This window comes from Prionailurus viverrinus, chromosome B3, assembly GCF_022837055.1.
Source record: "Prionailurus viverrinus isolate Anna chromosome B3, UM_Priviv_1.0, whole genome shotgun sequence".
Lineage (NCBI taxonomy): Eukaryota > Metazoa > Chordata > Mammalia > Carnivora > Felidae > Prionailurus > Prionailurus viverrinus.
The window spans coordinates 106,684,998-106,702,900 of record NC_062566.1 but is presented as its reverse complement, the minus strand read 5'-3'; the positions used below and the strand labels follow the sequence as shown (position 1 = coordinate 106,702,900).

Below are 17,903 nucleotides of genomic sequence, written 5' to 3'. Positions count from 1 at the left end.
AGACATTGTGGCAGCCTTGTGGGAGACACAGAGATGAATCACACACAGAGCCTGCTCTCAAGAGCGGATACTCTATCAAGAGAAACAAGACAAGCCCATCAATAACAAAAGGAGGTAGAGAATGGGGTCATGAGCAGCATGGGAGTTCAAGACTGTCTCCAGTTTTGGGAATTCATTCCACACTTCTGAGCATGATACTAGGCCCTAGGGATACTGAAATGAATAAGACCTTGTCCCTGTCTTTGAGGAACCAATTCTAGAAGGAAAAATTAAACAAATTATCCACAAAGCAATGCCTTCAGGGCTGGTACAGAAGTACAAATACATAAACTGTGCCCACAGGAAGAGGGAATAACTAGTGCCACCTGGGTGACCTGGGCAGCTTTAAAGGAGGTGATAGTTGAGCTGAGCCTTGAATGATGAATAAGCTTTTACTTGGCAGGTGAAAGGACGTGAGGGCCCTTGATGCAAAGGCAGGAGCATGGAAGAGTTGAGTCCCAAAAGGATATGGACGTCCCAAGGACCTGGGGTGGCTGGCAGCAAGAGGCCAGGCTGGCAGGAATGGGAGAGACTGTAGGCATCGGCAATGGCGGGAAAGGACACACCCGAGCCATGCCTGGAAGGAAGAACAACTACCGGGACAGTAAGGGAAGGGCTCTAGGAGATGAGGTGTGAGAATATGCCCCAAAAAGCGACAAACCCCACGTGGGGCTATGGGAGCAGGGGTCCATATAGCCAAAGAGTGTTCAGGAAGAATCCAGAGGCCCAAGAAGGTGCTGACTATTCGTAGAGAGCTTCAGGGAGGAGAAAAAGAGAAGGGCCCAGGGAAGCATCTGCTAGAAAGAAGAACAGGACCCATTCCAACCCTTGTGAAGGGGGCAGAAAGGAGGATCCCAGTAAAGGTGAAGACACAAAGCTTCGTGTAAATTAGAAGCTTCTGAAACCAAGAAAACTGAGAGATGGGGGCTTAACCAGAAGAGAATGTCCCATTGGGGTTCCAGGCCAAAGGCTCTCTCCTGGGCTGGGGACTGGTCAGAATACATCTCATCACCTGAGGACTTTTTCCCTTCCCCAAATTCTCACGTTCCCGCCCTAGGCAAATTAGAATCAGGGGGCAACCTGCCAACAGGGTGGCTACCCCAAATGCAACTTCCTCTCTACTTCCAAGCATGACCATCCAGACCCAGAAAAGTGTGTAAATGTGAGCAGCAGTGCTCCCCACCACACCGCTTAGTGAACTGCTTCCATCCATCAAACCACTCTGGCCTTCCCCGTCTCTCAGGCACTACAGCAAAAATGTTCCAATACCCCTCCTTCTTTACCCAGGACGCTGATCTTGGGCCTGGTGCCTGACCCAGAGAAGTTAAGAAAGTGGATTTTCTTCTATAAGGCAGACTGTATAGCTCTCACAACAAATGGCGACTCTCAAAGGCAGCCAAGCCCTTTAGACAGCAAGGCCTTATACATTTCCCTTCCCGGATCCCTCTCCCAGAGTCCAGGAGGGCCCCTCTCCACCCCACAGCACCTGTCTCCACCCCCCTGGCCCCTTCCCTTCTAAGAGGCCTCAACCAAGGAGGCCCAAGAAACTCATCCAACCAGTTCCCAGGTGGGAGGAAAGGAGCTGTCTCCCTTAGCTGAGAGGTTAGGAGACCAGAATGCAGACAGGAGGGGCGGCTGTCACCAAAGTCCCTTTTCTGGGGTGAGGGGATGCACATGGCATGGTGCAACACAGGCTGGGCAGCACAATCCCGCTCCTGGAAGAGCAAGGCCTTGACTCAACATTTAAAAACATAGTCAAGTCAGGGTGGCAATCTGCCCCCTGAACTCCCTGCTCCTGTGGCCCGGAGATCCAGAAGTGGCGGGCACAGCCCCTGCCTGGCAGTGTCCATCCGGGAGGACACAGGGTGGGGGAGAACTTCCTTTCACTTGCTGACCTGCCACCACTTGATTTTATCCAAAATAACCACCCTCTGTGGATTCTGGGAAAAAGAAACTTCAGGAAGAAGTGGGAGATTAACTCTGCTTTTCCCAGCGCAGAAGCGCTTTTGTGCTGGGTCGCTCCAACACTGCGGCCCCTTCTCTAACCAGCCAACTCTGAATGTTCAGAAATCAGAAGGCCCTCTGAAACCCCCAGGAGAACCGTCTACAGTCACCTCTAAAACAGGAACACGGGACTGTCTTGCTCTCACCCAGCCACAGTTGACAAATCCACTAGAAGCCAGGGTAGGATAAAAGAAAACAACAAAAAAAAACCCAGCTCTCCGACACCTACATGGGGTTCCTCGGTTTCTGAACCTCCAAGGGAGAAACCTACCTTTTGCCCCCAAACCTGAGGCTGGCCAGCTTTCACGGGGTAGTTTGTAAAGGCCTGGAGGCCCAGAGCTGAGAGTCAGGCCCCCTTGTACCCCCTGGCCTGGCCTCAGCCAGGTACCTACCGCCTTCCTCAAAAGGGCTCCCATCGGAGCACCGAGAGGGCCACCTGGGGCCCGGGAGCTGCGCCCTCCCAGCCCCGGCAGCCGAGCGGTTAACAGGCTTGGGGCGAGCAGCGAGCTGCCACCAACAGCCTCGGGAATTAAAGTGCCCGCCGCCTCCTGCAAAAGCTCTTCAATAAATGTCCTATTCAGAACCAGTTCTGCGTGTGGGTCATACTTTCTGCATTTCTTTCATTCCTGATGCCTGGGGGGCCCCCCGACGGAGGAAATGAGGCTTCTCACCCTAATTCGGCGGCAGGCCCCAGCGGGGTGAGGACCCAGGCCACAGTCTGGCAGGTATGCACTGCCCGGCTGAGGACATGCAAATATCTAAGCAATTAAACACAAGGGGACACCAACTGCAGGAAGTCAAATACTGAAGACACTTGAACAAAGCCAGATCATTCACCAGCACAACAATACTCCATTTATGTGGCTCCTCCCCCACCCCAGGCCCTCAAAGCCTGAGGATATTAACCCTTGTCCTTACAATAGCCAGGGGCACAGGGAAGAGGCAGGTGGGCAGCAGGCATTATTAGCCATTTTACAGATCAGGAAACTAAGTGGCTCCCGAAATGCCAGATTGGAATACCAACTGGCACATTATTGGGGTGAACCAGGCACTGTGCTGAACAAAACCTCTGTGTAGTCTCCTCACAACAACCTCAAGGTCCAGAGCCATGGGCTCCTTTACCCAAGGCCCAACAGGGAGGGAAGAGGGGAAAGCCAGGCAGGGTTTCCTGGAATCCTGCTTCCAGAGCTCTTCACCATTCCTCGAAGTGGCCTCAGGTGGGGCCTTAAGAGATGCAGATGGAACCCCCTGAGCCCACCTTGTGGGAACGCCCTCAGGCACTTTGCTCAGAACAAGTTCCTACACTGAGGGGCAACCGCAGAGAGAGGGCAAAATGGAGTCACCTGGGAATTCATAACTCCCTCCTAGAAGCTTCCAGGAACGGTTTCTGTGCCCGTTGAGGGATGGCCCAAGGACCAAGCGCACTGGCTGCCCTTCTCCACCCCGTCACAGTGAGGGGTACTCATCGGCACTGCAGCTCAGTGAGTGGCAAGTACCCTAAGGAGTCTTCTGTGAATGCTCTGTCCTCTTAACTCAGTTACAGCCTCCTGCAGTTACGGACCAGATCTTGGGGTGGGGGGTGGGGGGGTGCCCTCTTTCCCCCAGGTCTTCTGGCACTCAAATGCCTACTACTGATTTTGGCAGGTGTGCAAGCATATGCCAGAAAAAGGCCACAACGAAGCACACGGGTGGCTGGTATTTTCTGAGCTCTTACGGGAGAAAAAGACCTTCCCTAGAGGAGGCCCAGAAAAAGGTTGGGGAATGGAAAACCAAGCTGTTCGCCTCGTCTCTGCTGCCTGGTCAGACCCAACCCAGCTGAAAGCTGCAGCGTCCAGGCTGAGAGGACTTCCTGTCTGAAAACAGGATTACTCAAACTCACTCACATTTAGTGGCGATATAAACTGCGTGCCAGGTCCTGAGAACATGGCAATACGTAAGGCAGAGCCTTGCTATCAAGGAGCTTACGTTCCCAGTGGGAAGGACACAAATGGTAGGCAAATGACTAATATATTTCTGGGTAGTGATAAATGTCATGAAGAAGATAAAGCAGGGAAAAGAGTGTGAGTGGGGGATGGGGGCGTTGTTTGGTCAAGAGGCCTGGGAAGGCTCGGAGGAGGGGACTCTGGGGCGGAGTCCCGTGTAAGAAGAAATCATACCGCAAAGTTCTGGGGGAAGAGCCTCCCAACAATCCTTTCCTCCACTCCACCTCAGCCACCGACCCACACATTTCATATGTCCCAGAGCTCATCATCACCAGTAAGTGCAGACTTCCCAAATATACTTTTAAGCATCCGACTCTTTGCAACCGCTGAGGAGGAGCAGAGTATGAATGTTACTAACCCTACAACAAAAAGCCATCACAAGGGAATAAAGAGATGGAACAAATTGGTACTCCAAGAGCTAAAATAAAAGAAAACTCTGAGCAAGACTTTGAAAAAGTACTAAACAGAAATGAAATATACGATGTTGAAATTTAAAACCCGATACATATGGGCTGGCTCAGTCAGTAGATCATGCGACTCTTGATTTCAGGGTTGTAAGTTCAAACCCCACATTGGCTGTAGAGATTACTTAAAATTGAAAGAAAAATCCTGGGGTGCCTGGGTTGGCTAGGTGGGTTTAGCATAGGACTCTTGGTTTCAACTCAGGTCATGATCTCACAGTTCATGGGACTGAGCCTCGTGCTGACAAGGCAGACCTTGCTTGGGATTTTCTCCCTCCCTCTTTCTCTCAGACCCTCCCCACTGTCTCTGTCTCTGTCTCTCTCTCCCTCTTTCTCAAAATAAATAAATATTTAAAAAATAAAAATAAAACATTTAAAAACACTTTAAAAAGTCTTTAAAAAAATAAATAAAACCCAATAGGTAGGTTAAACAGAAAATTAAACACAGCTAGAGAATTAGTGACATGTAAAGAAAAAAAAAAAAAAAAAAAAAGCCTAAGTAAGTCATCCTGATTTCAGTGCAAAAAGAGAAGATAGAAAATATGAACCGAGATCCAGAAAGTTCCAGAACAAAAAGGAAAATGGGAGAGAGGCAATTTTCAACGATGGAACATACATGAATTTTCCAGAACAGAAGGTAGACATTTGTCCTCTGATTGAAAGCACACACAAGTTAAATTTAAAAGAAGGCTACAGGGGCGCCTGGGTGGCTCAGTCGGTTGAGCGTCAGACTTCGGCTCAGGTCATGATCTCACAGCTCATGAGTTCGAGCCCCACGTCGGGCTCTGTGCTGACAGCTCAGAGCCTGGAGCCTGCTTCTACTTCTGCGTCTCCCTCTCTCTCTGCCCCTAGCCCACTCGCATGTTGTCTCTGTCTCTCTCAAAAATAAATAAACATTAAAAAAAAATTTTTTTTAATAATAATAATAAAATAAAAGAAGGCTACATTTAGCTATATCGTGCATAGTATAAATGGAGTACACTGAAGACGGAAAATAAATATCTTCAAGGATTATAAGGAAATACCACAAACAACTATATGCCAATAAATTAGATAACTTAGACAAACGAATTCCTAAATGACACAAATCAATGACTGACTCAGGAAGAAATAGAAAATCTGACAAGAACTGTTCACAAGTAAAGAGACTGACTAGTAATTTTAAAATTCTCAATAAAGAAAAGCCCAGGACTAGAGGGCCCCACTGATGAATTCTACCAAACCTTAAAGAAGAATTAATACCAATTCTTTACAAACTCTTCCAGAAATACAAGAGGAAGGAACACTTCCCAACTCATTCTAGAGGTCATATTACTCCAATATCAAGACCAGACATCACAAGGAAACTATAGTTTAAAATCCCTAATAAATAAAGATGCAAGAATCCTCAACAAAATACTAACAAACTGAATCCAGTAACACATAAAAGAGTATACACTATGACCATATGATTTATCCCAGAAATACAAGATTGGGTTAACATCCAAAAGTCAAGATATTAATAAAGTACAAAAACCACCCGATAATCTCAGTAGACCCAGAAAAAATATTTGACAAAATCTGACACCTTTCCATAATAAAAACACTTTCACAAACTAGGAATAGAAGGGAACATTCCCATCCTTACAAAGAGCATCTACAAAACACCTACAGGTACTTCGTACTTAATGGAGAAAACCTGACTGCTCTTCCCCTAAGATCAGAACAAGACAAGGATGTCCCCTCATGCCATTTCTATTCAACACTGCACTAGAGTTGTAATCAGGGCAATTAAGCAGGAAAAAGAAATAAAAGACATTCAGACTAAAAAAAGGAAGAAGTAAAGCTATCTCTGTTCACAGATGACACAATCTTGTACATAGAAAACCCTAGGAAATCCACTGTAAAACCATTACGACTAATGAAAGAGTTCAGCAACATGGCAGAATATAAGATCAACCCATAAAAATCAATTCTAGTCCTACACATTGGCAGTGAACAATCCAAAAATGAAATGAAGAAATGAAACAATACCATTTATAATACCAAAAAGCATAAAGTGGTTTGGAATATATGTAACAAGGAAAATGCAAGACTTGTGTACTGGAAACCACAAAACACTGTTGAAAGAATTAAAGAAGATCTGAATAAATGGAAAGACAACTCATGTTCTAATGCATCAGAACATTTAACATTGCTAAACTGGCAATACTCCCCAAATCTATGTACAGCTCAACACAATCTCTGTGACAATCTCAGCTGGATTTTTGCAGAAATTGACAAGCTGATCCTAAAATTCCTCTGGAAAAGCAAGAGACCCCGAATAACCAAAACAATCCTGGAAAAGACCAAAATTGGAAGATTCACAGTTCCTGATTTCAAAACTAACTACAAAGCTACACTTACTAAGACTGGCTATACTGGCATAAAGGCAGACATGTAGATTAATAGAATTGAGAGTACAGAAATAAAACCTCACATTTAGAGCCAACTGATTTTCATCAAGGGTACTAAGACAATTCGACAGGAAGAGACTTTCAACAAGTAATACTAGGACAACTGGATATTCACATGCAAAAGAATGAATCTGGACATCTGGTTTACACCATACACAAAAACTAAGGCAAGACGTATCACAGATCTAAATGTAAGACCAGAAACTGTAAAATTTTAGAAGAAAACATAGGAAGAAATCTTGCTGAACTTGGGTGAGCAATGGTTTCTTAAGTATCAAAAGCACAAGCACCAAAACAAACAAATAAAACTGATATACTGGATTTAACCAAAATTAAAAACTATAGTGTTCCAAAGGGCACTCTCAAGAAAGTGAAAAAAAAAGAAAAGAGAAAAAACAAATTACAAAATGGGAAAAAATACAAAACAGTTGTAAATATATATTGGACAACGGACTCATAACTAGAATATGTAAGGAACCCTAACAACAACAATAAAACTCAATTTATAAATGGGCAAAGATTTGAATAGACATTTCTCTAAAGAAGATATGCATAAGGCCAATAACCACATGAAAATATGCTCCACATCATAAAGCATTAAGGAAATGCAATCAAAACCATAGTTAATACCACTCCATAACCACTAGGATGGCTAAAATAAAAACAATGTTCAACAAGTATTAGCAATCATGTGGAGAAATTAGAATGCTTTGCACCCTCCTGGTAAGAATGGAAAAGAGTCCAGCTTATTTGGAAAACAATTAAGCTGTTTCTCAAAAAGCTAAAGAGTTACCATATGGCCCAGCAATTCTACTCCTAGGTATATACTAAAGAGAACTGAAAATATATGTCCATACAAAAGGTGAACATAACCATTCACAGGGTGTTATTCATAACAGCCAAAATACAGAAACAGCTCAAATGTCCATCAACCGATGAAAGGATAAACAAAATGCAGTATATCCATACAATGGAATATTTGGCAATTAAAAAAAATGAAGAACTGATAACATTCCACAACGTGGATGACTCTTGAAAACATCAAGCTAGTCATAATAAAATACATTTTTATGAACTCATTTATGTGAAATATCCAGAATAGGCAAATGCATAGAGAGAGAAAGGAGATTTGTGGTTGCCTGGGGATGAGGGATGGGAAAAAATGGAAATGACTGCTAATAGGTATAGGGTGTCTTTTTGAGGGGGCATAAACTGTTTTAGGATTGGACAGTGGTAATGGTTGTACAACTCTGTGAATATACTAAAAACCACTAACCACCTTACATAGATGAATTTTAAGATATGTGAAATGTCTCAATAAAGTTATAACTCAGTCAATAGAATCTTAAAAGTAACAAGTCAGTGGGGAAAGTATAGACTCTTCAATAACTCGTACTGGAAAATTTGGCTACTCCTCTGGAAAAAGAAAATCAGTTTGATCTTACAAGGTTGAATTGTTCTCTACCTTGCCTGGACATAAGTCACCTAGGGCATTTCATAACCATGCCTGGGCCCCACCCCAAGATATTTTTATTTTTGTTTTTTAATGTTTTTATTTATTTTTGAGACAGACAGAGCAAGCGGGGAAGGGGCAGACAGAGAGGGAGACCCAGAATCTGAAGCAGGCTCCAGGCTCCAAGCTCTCAGCACAGAACCCGAGGCAGGGCTCAAACTCACAGGCTGTGAGATTATGACCTGAGCCGAAGTCAAAAGCTCAACTGACTGAGCCACCCAGGTGCCCCAAGATATTATTTTATTGGTCTTATCTGAGGTGATACTCAGACATCAGTACTTTCTTTTTAAAGCTCCTCATAAGGCTTTAGTGTGGAGCCAGAGCTGAGATCCAATTTCATATAAAATTTAAAATGAATTTAAAATGTAAGCATGGGAAGCAAAACTTAAATTTAAAATAATACATTTATAAAATCAGAGCAGGAGAGGATTTTTTGAACAAGAGACAGAAAGTATAAACAAAAGATTGGTAAATCTGACATTAAAATTAAAACTTCCTTATGAAAACTGACATTATTAATAAAGTTAAGACAACCCACAGCTCTATGTAACGAATATAATATACCAAAGATTAGTGATTCAACATATATATCTTTTAACTCCTAAAAGACAATGGCAATTAAAACTCTGGAAAAGTATACAAGAACCGATAGCACGTGGGAGAGGCGTGGGGGGTACGCATGGGAAACTTTTCACTGTGTTCTCTTTTGCAGTTTGAATCATGCGGATATATTATCCAGTTAAATACAAAGATTTTTTAACGTAAAGGGCAAAGACTCATACAATAACACGATTGGCCAATAAACAGGAAAAGGTGTCCATCCCTACCTGTAATCAAAGTGTAATTTTATTTCTTTTGAGAGAGCGAGTGTGTGCAAGAAGGAAAGAGAGAAAGGGGGAGAGAGAATCCCAAGCAGGTTCCTCGCTGTCAGGATAGAGCCCAAATAGGGGTTTGATCCCATCAGTTGTGAGATCATGACCTGAGCCCACATCAAGAGCCAGACGCTTAACCGACTGAGTCGCCCGGGCACCCCAAAGTGTTAATTTTAAAAACCCTTTTATTGGGGCACTTGGGTGGCTCAGTTGGTTGGACATCTGAATTGATATCAGTTCAGGTCACGATCTCCTGGTTCCTGGATCCAGGCCCACGTTGGGCTCTGCACTGACAGCAAGGAACCTGCTTGGGACGCTCTTTCTCCCCCTCTCTCTGCCCCTCCCCCATATGCAATCGTGTGTGCCCACACATGCTCGATCTCTCTCTCTCTAAATAAATAAATAAACATAAAAAAAAAAGAAAAAAAGAAAACACTTTTTAAAAAATAATTTTAAAATACCATTTCATACCTACCAGATTGAAAGACCAAAAAAAAAAGTTAGCGAAATAGGAGTTCTCTTATTTCTGGTAAGAATATAAGTTGTTTACAAATCATTTGGGGACAGTTTCACAGTATCTTGAAAAGCACAACTTATGACCCAGTAATCGCACTGCTGACGTACTTGGGAGAGAAGACTGACATGCATGTTCAACACGGTATTATTTGCAGTGGTGAAAAAAATGTCCATCAGTAAGTGCAAGGTGATACAATTCTACAACAGATACCACACAAGCGATGAATGAATAAATGAGATTTAAATATACCAATACGGGAGCGCCTGGGTGGCTCAATCGGTTAAAGTCCAACTCTTGGTTTCCACTCAGGTCACGATTTCACAGTTTGTGAGACTGAGCCCCGCATGGGGCTCTGCAATAACAGCGTTGAGCCTACTTGGGATTTCTCTCTCCCTCTCTCTCTGCCCATCCCTGCTTGCTCTCTCAATAAGATAAACATTAATAAAAAAAAAACACACATGGATAAATCTAGGTAACAATGTTGGATAAAAAATTCAAGTTCAAGGAGAACACATTGAACGTGATGCTATATAGGTCAAAATTAAAACAACACAATACCATATGCTACTTATAGACAACAGTGTAAAGTATAAAACATGCAAAGGAATAATAAACATCATAGTCGGGAGAATTTTACTTCTGGGGAAGGAGGGAAGAAAATTTCCCCAAGAGATTGCATCTGTAACATTCTATCTCCGCAATAAATGAGAGAGGTAAGGATGATACAATTACCACTTGCCGGGTCTGCACAGTGGGAACACAGTGGGGCTGGGTCAGGGTTCCAAGGCAGGGGCGGGCCGTCACCTGAAGACTGACTAGAACAACCGGCACCAAGGCCACACACGGAAGCACCTTTCAGCAGCATCCAGAACCAAAACAAAGGAACAAAGCTTCCCTGGGAAAGAGGCCTGGGATGTTTGAAACTGCAGCTCCTTCCTCCCTGTCATTTTCTGGCCTCTGAAAGTGCTGTGTGGCACCCAGGCGGATGCTTAAATTGTAACTGTACTGAAAGCATTCTTGTTTCTAAGACGAGTGCCCTTTGGGATACCTGGCAGGCCATCTGGGCGCAGCTGAATTAGGGCTGGACCTGCTTTACTTGACTAGCCGGATGGACCCCCCCTGAAGAGAGGGCTGTCCAAAAAGCCAAAAAACTCAAGAGAGTTTTAAAAAAGTCTTGGATAAAGCGGTGCACCTGTGCCCCAGGGTCACTCAAAAATTCAAATCTCATCCCTGCCAAGTCTTGGCTGAGTGCTCCTGGACACATTTCCAACCTTGGGTGGACTGCGTTTGCTTATCTGTGGCAGTGGGTAACACCACTTATTCTGCCTTGTCCAGAGGAGTAGTGATATTATTACTCAAGTATCAACACTTTTAAAAGTTGTAGTCAATCTGGTTGGGAATCTTTTAAAAATGTTACACGCTTCCTTGCATGCCTTCCTAAACGGTCAAGGGAACATCATTTAACCTTTTCTGGACGACTCAAGGTCACAATTACCAGCAGAGCATCACTTATCAAAATGATGACCACCTGCCTAAGGGTCATTCCTCCTAAGGAGATCCCAGCTCTTAAGCAGGTACTTGCCCTTCCTGCCGTTCCGACCTCTGTCCACTCTTACTGTCAACTCCCAGTTGCTCCGTGGGCATTTTTCCTCTCTATGCTGGTCTCTTTACAGCCTTTCCTTTGCTGCTTCCTTTCAGCTGTCGGCTTGGAAACGGGATGACACAACATATACATAAAAGTTAAACAGAGTCTGAGGGGGCTGGTGTGAAGAAAATCGTAGGAACTGGAGTCCTGGCTGATTAGAGGTCTTGACTATATGCAGATAAGCAGGACCACAGGTAGGACAAGTCCTGAGGAGCACACAAGAGGGGACCCACTGCCTTCTGTGGGATATTATGGGACATATCATGGGATGAACTATATTCAAAACCACAAGCACCCCTTCTGTCCACTTTGCATGGGGGCAAATCCTGCCACGGGCCTGGCAGGACTGGTCCCAGGGACTCCAGTCAGCACCCTTCCACTTTTCCAGGCTGCGGGAATACAGAGCTGCCTGCCCCTCCGTCACAGCAGCTGACCACAGGTTAACTTCCCCAAATATCCTAGGCATTTTTAGACAGGAATAGAACATTTGTGAAGAATGTGAAAATTTCTTTTAATTCCTAAGGTTTCATTACACAGCAGCAAATATTTACTTATACACCAAGTGTTTATTGGAATCCTACAATGCAGGAAGCAATGTGCAGGAATTGGGATGTAGCAATGTGCAGGACAGAGAGAGGCTACATGAATACTGGTTCCCTTTTCTTGTCAACACTTGCCAAATGTTGCTCAAGAACCTCCAATTTACGCACACGCGCGCGCGCGCGCACACACGCGCACACACACACACACACACACACACACACACACACACACACACAGTCTTGCAGCCTGGGGAGTAAAGGATATGAATTTTTGAGAGCTTCCAATACCTGTAGTTCCAGCTCTCCTCTTGAGATGCTGTTACACAGTAAGAACTAGACTTTACTCCTCTGGCATCCCTCCCTCTATTCTTAGCCGGACCCCAGCAATAATCAGCAACTTCAAGGACTCTCAAACTGTGTTTCCCAAAAGGTTGCATGGACGGCCACCATTGCGCCCACTGGAACCTTCGTCAGGACCTGTGTCCAGCCCCACAATCTGCTCAGCAGGAAGCAGAGTGAGAGTCCTTAAAAACCCATTTCCCGAGCTTAAACCAGGGCTCCCTCCCCAAAGGCCAGCAAGACAACCATAAAAAGTCCGGCTCTCCCTTTGCCTGTGTTCCCAGATGGCAACAGCCTACCCAGGTGGGCCCTGACCCCCGCCGCTCCCTTCTTCTCCCAAATCCCATGGAACAAAACCAGGAGCAAACGAGACCACCAACCCCAGATTATGCTCAGGATGGGACCTCGGCACAAGCTCATCACACCCTGTTGATTACACTTTATACGGTTCTGTTATACAGGAACAAAGATGAATCAAGCACTCTCTCCTCAGAGAGCTTCTAATCAAAATGAGGAGCAAAGAGCAGAGAGACCCAGTTCACAAGACAGGCCTTCATCCCGGGCAGCTAACCCCCAAAGCGGCTGCTAGCATCTCGATGCACCTCCTTCTGATCATGGGGTACAGGGCCCTGCCCGGTTTTCCTTCTCCTGACTTACGGCCACCCCAAATCACAAAAATGCCTGTTTGCAACTTTCTCTGAGGCCAGATTATAACAAGCCTTATGCAGCCTCTAGGCACCAATTGGCAGGCCCAGAAAACCCCGTCACCACAGGGCCTGCCTGCTGTCCTGCGTGTGCCACAGGGCCCTCAGGGGGTGTGGTCTGGCTGATGACCACTTCCCTGGGCCTCACCCCCCACAGCCCATCCCTGCTTCCTGAGCCAGGGCAGGGCCCCCAGGAAACCGCTCACCACAGCTTTGACAGCAGTCTTAGATCAGGCCCCTCCCTTTGAGGTCCGTGGTTCCAGCTAAAAGAGACTCCTCAGACTAGCCGGGCGGATGCAGCACAGAGCTGAACAGTTAGAGTCCAGGCAGAACCCAAGATAAGCCCCCGTCACAATCCTCTTGCCACCTACGCAATCTGCCCAGGCCTCCCCTCCCCTCCCCCTCCTTCATCTTCCCCACCCCTTTCACTCCCTCTTGGAACATAAGTTATCTGTAGGACCCTGGGAGAGGGGCGGATAGCCTTCCCAGCTGTGAGGCAGGGCGGAGAGGCCAAGGACCACGGTGTGATTCATCAGGGCTGTTTAAAAGCAGGGGGATTTCCAGGGCAAGGGAGGGCCAGGGCTACCCCCAGCTCACCCGTCGCCTGGGAAAGAGGCACACACCTGGGAGTCCAGCATCCTCAACCCCACCATCCGGAACCTAGGATAGGGTAGAAAAGTCTCACTAACGAGAAAGCTTACGCTAACCAAGGTTTCTGTTTTTACCTCCCTCCAATTCCCCACCCCTGCCTAACACTTGAAATGCAAAGCCTTTCATTCAGAGTCCTTGGCGATGGCATTTAATATCTTGGACTACCCCTGCACAATTTGTGTGGAGAAATAATAAGATTATCATGTACTGAACACCTCTGTAGGCTGTGCGAAGCACTGAACATTGGTTCTCATTGTTCGTGGTCACACAATACCGTACGTGGTAGGAACGATGACTAACGCCATTTTACAGGTGAGAAACATAGACTCAGAGGTTAGCACCGCAGGGCTAGCAAGCTGGAAAGCTGGGATCCAAATCCAGGTGCACCCAATTCCAAACCCTGCCCCTCAGTTCCACAGTGGGCTGCTTAACTGGGTTTCAAGCAAAGAGACAAAGGGAAATACTTTCCTCAGGCATTATCTCAAATATCCCTTGTTCAGGAGGCTTCCCAGGCCACCCCATCTAAAAATGCTATCTCACCCCTTCCACGGTAATGTGCATCCACCTTCCCTATCCGTGTTTCTGCTTATCGCTGACACGCTTTCTATTCACTTTCTACCTTGCTTTACTGTTGGCTTCCCCCACTAGAAGCCAGTGCCACGAGGTCAAGGATTTTTGTTATCCTTTGTTCACTGCTGTGTCCCCTGCATCCATATTCATATACAGTAGGTGCCAAATAAATGTTGAATAAATGAATACTTTAAAATACACCTTAAGAAGCATAACTGGAAGAAGAAAAAGAGGATGATCCATCCATTCAGGGGAAGAAGTGAGATGAGAAAAAGGGAACAAGTTAGGAGCCCTAAGAGGAGTCCAATTAAGAGGAAATGAAGGTCTGCCAGGTCCCCTGTGGACTCCAGTAAAGCCTTTCCTGCTGGCAGTAGTGATTTCCAGCTGCCAAGGCCCCAGCCTGAGGGCTTCTGCTGGGGAGGGCAGGCAGGCAGCCCTGGAACAAAGGCCTATGGACACACAGCTGGCCAGAGAGGCGGCACAGAGCAGAGGCCTGGGCCAGAAGGGCAGCCTGGGGTGGGGGGAGGGAGGCAAATGAGGAGCTGAAGAGGCCCCTCAGTGCAGCTGCAAAGGCAACACCCTCCCAAAGCCAAGAGCCCCCTCAACCCCCAACACAACAGAGAATAGCTAGATGGCGCCACAATTAACCCTCCAAAGTCAGCACCGGGGCCTGGGCTTGTGGCAACCCCTCCAGGCTTGGAGCCAGAGCCTTCACAAAGTTCTGGGAGCGGGGGGAGGTGAAGGGGCCAGCCACAAGTCTGGAACACAGTCCCTGTTCCCCTACAGCCCTGGTCATCACTCAGGCCATGGCCTTTGGCCTCCTCCTGTGTAAACACAGTGACCCTGGGTTAGCTGTGGATTTGGTAAGCCAAATGTTTACCCTGGAGCTGATATCACAGGCCACGGATGTAAACTTCCACCATAGGATCCTGGTATCTGCCATCTCCTATGGCACATATGGGACATATCCAGTAACTGTAAAGCTCTTGAGAGTTCCTCCCAGTCACAGGGAGCTCTTTATTTTGTACAGGAGCTCATGGAGCACTTTCCACGTCTCTGGCTTCATCTGATCCTTACCACAGCCTCTGTAGGAAACGCAGGCAAGTACCCCACTTTACTCCAGTGGAAACGGGAGTCTGAAAGATGTGTGACATGCCCAGGTCATGTTGGAGAAAGCATGGATTAGCCAGAGAAGGAAATCTGAGTTCTAGTCCCTATTTGGCCAACAGGGATAAGGCTCAAACCACCTCACATCTCTGGGCTCTGCAGCCTTCATGTGTAGATAGAGCAGGCTAGTCAGAGGTGCCTTCCAGCTCAAGCGAGTCTACCAATCTTTAATGCTATGCAGTAGAGCCAGGATTAAAACTCAAGCAAAATCCTGTGCTGGACTCCAAGGCCATCGCTTGTCGGCCTTGGCTAAGATCAAGTGGACTCCAAGGCTAGTGCTCTTTCCACTCTCCTTAATAGGCCACGTCTACTAAAAGGCAGTGGAAAAGCCCCGCAAAACAGCTTTTAAAGCACTCCCTCTGCTTCTAGGACTTGGTTTACCCAGAGCAGGATATCCAGGGAGCCAAGGGGTTGCCCTGCCCTCAGGGAAGGGAAAGGGTTCAGCAGCAGGAGTATTAACAGCAGGCTTAGAAGGACGAGATGAGGCACCCCAGGATCACGGGAAGGGATGAATAACAGAACGGGTACATCTTCCTTGGATTCTTACTCTCTAGGTTTTGTGCTGGGGATGGTTGGAATGAAGTCAATCCCAGCTGAAGTCAATCAGGATTCCACTCTCAGTCCAGCAAGGAAGAAGGTGCTAGAAAGGCACTTTCCAAAAAGGAAAGCAAGCGATGTGCTCAAAGGGGAAGTCCTCCTGGGCTGTCATTACTCTCCCTACTTACTATTTCTTAAGCAAGGTCGATGTGATTGGGCTGCATGAAGAGGCAGGGCTGGGGAGACTCTGGGAACCCCCAGTCTAGGGTTCAATGTAGTATGATGCAGTCTGAGTCGCCTCACGAGGGGCTCCGGAGCAGAAGACAGCCTCCTTCATCAGCCAACAGTTTAGCAAATGGCCTCAAGAATGAAACCCTTGCCTTGGCCACTGAGACAGCCTCCCCACCCCCACCCCGGGCCACACCTCTCCAGCCTCCTACCAGTACATTTCCCACTCCGTTCTTCCTTTTGTTTTCAAAAGCAGCGCCAAGGAGTAAAAGTAGCTACCGAAAAATGTCCCGAAATTTCAAGTTTGCACGTCTTATCCTAGCTTCCCAAACCAAAGAGCTGAGAAGAGAGGAAATTAACCAAACAGATTTCAGGAGTGGGTGAGGTCGAGGTAGACAGTGGCAGTCAGTGGCTTCTATGCCTTCGGCTCCCGACACCTCATTTCTGGCACCCCCTCTAATCCCTTCAGTACAGGAGGAGAGATTCCCAACAGCGAGCACCGTGTGGCACCAACCCGGAACAGGCTGCTGGCGCCCCTTGGGCTCGCTGGACCAAAGGTTGGGGTCATTCCGCAAAAGGGTCCACCCGGCCCGGGGCCCACAGTCCGAGGCAAGGGCCAGCCCTAGGGCGACCGAGCGCGCAGGGGGAGCCGGTGGGCGCAGCCTCGCGGGCTTCCCCACTTTCAAACGGGGCCTCCCGGAGCCACCTGGCGCGCTCGCTCCTTTTGTTTCCGGGGTGGGGGCTACAGGACAGAAAATGTCTCCGTGCACGAGCCTCCCGCGCACCGGTCCTCTGCCGGGAGGTCGCCTTGGAAGGCGCCAACGCGGCCCCGGGCCCTCAACCGCCCCGAGTCCTCACCCCGCGGGGGGCTGGAGCGAGGGCCCGGGAGTGGGGAGAGGGGGGTCTCGGAGGGGCTCTAGGCGCTGCCGCTGGCGGAGGGAGAGGGGAGAAGCGAGGGGCACTCACCGCACGGTCGCCACCACGCTGGGTCCGGCACGCTCGGCGCGAGAGGCAGCCCAGGTGCGGCCGCGACGCGGGCGCGAGTTTGAAAGTCGCTCTCGGCAGTGGCTGAGGCTGCCCGCCGCTCCCGCCCACTGCCCAGCCCCTCGGCTGTCCGGGACTCGGCCCGCTGCAGGCGCGGCCCCCGGGGACCCCAGCCCGCGCGCGCCTTCCCAGCGCCCGGCAGGAAGTCGGGGCCGGGCGAGCGCAGCCGGAGCTGCGGCGGGAGGGAGGAGAGAGGGAGGAGCGGGCCAGGAATTTTTCCAGTGGGTGGAGACTCGGGCCCGCCGCTGGAATCCAGCAATTGGCGGCTCCGCGGGGACCCGGGGAAACTTCGCGACGCGGCGAGCTGGAGCCCGGGGTAAAGGGGATCGTGCGCCGCTAATGATTAACCCCGCAGGTGGGGCGAGCGCGCCGCCCGGACGGTGACCGTCCCGCCCCTCGCGGGCGGCTCCCGGGCCGCCTAGATGTTCGTAGATTCAATGACGCACGTGGTGGGGGTCACCCCGGTGTCATAGCCAAACATCCCTCTTTGTGCGGACAGGAAAGGGGGCTTTCTAGTAGGACATTAGTTGTGATCGGCATCGGGGGTCTCGATCCTGCTGGAGCAGGTCACCTCGGCCGTTTTGAGTCCGAAAGGCACGTCAAGAATGCCTCACCGCAGCTCGGTCCCTGTGACCCTTTACAAATGTAAATCC

At 48.0% G+C, this 17,903-nt stretch overlaps 1 protein-coding gene across 6 annotated transcripts in view; it reads right to left on the bottom strand.

The window, feature by feature from the left end:
* The window catches only part of PLEKHG3 (pleckstrin homology and RhoGEF domain containing G3), a 41,898-nt gene extending 24,372 nt beyond the window's left edge, over positions 1 to 17,526 (bottom strand). For 4 of the 6 annotated variants that reach the window (XM_047861365.1, XM_047861366.1, XM_047861368.1 and 1 more), the window contains exon 1: positions 17,173 to 17,298. The gene's annotated coding sequence lies outside the window, so the exon portion shown is untranslated. Of the gene's footprint in view, positions 1 to 17,172 lie in introns of all 6 variants that reach the window. The other 2 variants (XM_047861363.1, XM_047861364.1) reach the window with 1 other exon arrangement.
* Between the last annotated feature and the right edge of the window lie 377 nt (positions 17,527 to 17,903).